Genomic DNA, 2,365 nt, shown 5'->3' with positions numbered 1-2,365 from the left:
ACTGTTAGAAGAGTGAAAAGATTTATCATTAAAAAAACCCCTCTGCTCTTCCCAATGTGTTTATTTTGAGAACACATTCGTTGTGCAGGTGCAGCTTATCTCTATAGCTCAGAGAAGAGAATAGATCAGCTTTCTGCTGTCACCTCGACTGACAGACAGCTGTTGCTGTGGCAGAGTGACAGCTGAAAAGCCATGTGATTGATTCCAACACCGTCTTGCTCGATTGAGGCTTGTGTTCACTCTGCCTTTATTGAAGTGATTTCTTCTAATTGTCTATTTAACACATTAAAAAATACTGGGAGATACAGGTCAGTGCTCCAGTAAGCTGATGTTCGGGCAATGTTTCCCAGGTACAAATGAAGATTTGCTTACGCTCAACACAAAGGCTGAAGAGAAAAAAATTAATGATCTTATCAGGTAAAGCAGGTGTTGTGGTCACACCACCAAGGTCACTAGCATTAACAAAACACTTTGAAAACAGAGCTGTGGCGTGTTCCCAGCAAGGTGCTGGAGTGTTGTAGAGATAATGTACTCAGCCTCGAGGGGAAAAAATATGATGTGCTAACACTCGCTAACAGCTGTTAATGGCAGAGAATTGTGGACAGGAGAAGGATGTTTGACCTAGCAGTCCTTTGGAGGAAAATGTAAACAATTGGCTCGATTCCCCACTGTCTTGCCCCTACTATGGCCTTCTATGCTTATGCCAAGTAAATGCAGCATATATGCTAAATGCTCTCACAGCAAAAGAGCTGAGCTTTGCCACCACTTGCATGGATGTAAAAATCTACAAAAACTGCAAGGTAGAGGAAAACTAGGGCGTGCAAATGTAGGGAGAGGGGTTTATGCAAGAACAAAGCAAATAGGGAGACTCAGAAATGCAGATATTTAGCAACTAAATGAAAGTGGCATATTTTAACTCTGCTAAGTGGTGCCCCAGGAGTCCTGAGTCACTGCTGCTACCTTCCATGACAAAAATACATTGCTACTGCCTCTGCTTCCTGAGCTCCAGCAGGGCCATCCCATCTAGGAAAGAGAAAACACCACTCCCTTCTGCATCAGCAGACTGAACACCCCAAGGCCAGCTGCACACTTTGCTTCTGCCTAGCTGACACCTGCAGGAGGGCCACCACAGGCCCTGCCTCCCTTGCAGAGCAATGGCATTTCAGGATGAGGAGCACAGGCTGTGCCATCATCGGAGCTCAAACACCCTCGGGTCCTGCTCCACCCCGCTAGCAAATCCACACATGCCTCACAGCCTTGCTTGAGGCTGCAGCAGTGTTTCACTCGCCATAACTTTAAATACTGATAAGGGTGTAGAAGCAATAAAGAAGCATTTATACTGCCCATTACAGTGCAAAAAGAGATGGAAAGCAATTTACTTGTAAATGAGCATATGGATCCAGAAGTCACTGGGTGAAGCCAGCACAAGACACTCTGAAGAGCCCACAAAGACCTCCACTTTCTCAGTGACACAGCACCACTGAGAAATATCTCCCTTCAAGAGGCTTTGGATTAATGAGGCTGAAATTCCTAAGCATGTCTCCAGAGATGGAAAATGAACTAACTCTGTGGGGCCCAATGAAAACATGCACTGCTAGGCCAACATGAGGTGCATCTTTTCTGAAACTTGAAGTGCTATCCTTTAGCAGATTTAGACACAGATTTAACATTCAGCAGAAATTTTTAGAAACCAAACCAAAGAGAAAACCAGAGCGTGACAGCTTGTGCCATCTGCATGGGATACGAGCATGAGTTTTAATGACACTAGTTAAAACATTATTAAAAAAATTATATTCAAATCCATTTACTGATTATAAACCCTCTAACAAAAAAAAAAAAGCTAGTGGCATGTGCACTTGCACCTGCTGCTGTTGTGTGCTCCAGTTGACTTCTTGCATAGGAGGTTCTGCATCAGTGGGGATGGCAACTCACTGCTAGGCATCCTTCCTCCCTTCCCATCCTTTTTCTGCTGCACTAGTAAAGCAGAGTCTAAAAAAACATACCCAAAATTACCCAGTGGGGTGAGGGCCAAACTGGAAATGCATACTATTAGAGAGTAGGCTACCACATTGATGAAATGACAGCTACATTTTGACAGTATTCTCTGGTGCTTGCACTGTGCAGGAGGGCAAGACTTTACTACGCAGACTCTGATCCTTCTGGACTCAACACCTCCTCAATGGCACAGCAAGCATTTCAGGCTATGTCTATTTTTATGAACTTTCTAGACACTTTCCTCATCTTCCATTTAAAAATGTGTCTTTACTGTATCCCAAGCCTCTCCACCCACTAAGCTATTTGCAATTCCTCTACCACTATTGAAATAGATGTTGTATAGAAGCAGAAGCCACAAGAAAACAATGAG

This window comes from Agelaius phoeniceus, chromosome 4 (genome assembly GCF_051311805.1).
Source record: "Agelaius phoeniceus isolate bAgePho1 chromosome 4, bAgePho1.hap1, whole genome shotgun sequence".
Taxonomy (NCBI): Eukaryota; Metazoa; Chordata; class Aves; order Passeriformes; family Icteridae; genus Agelaius; species Agelaius phoeniceus.
Note: the sequence above shows the minus strand (reverse complement) of the source record.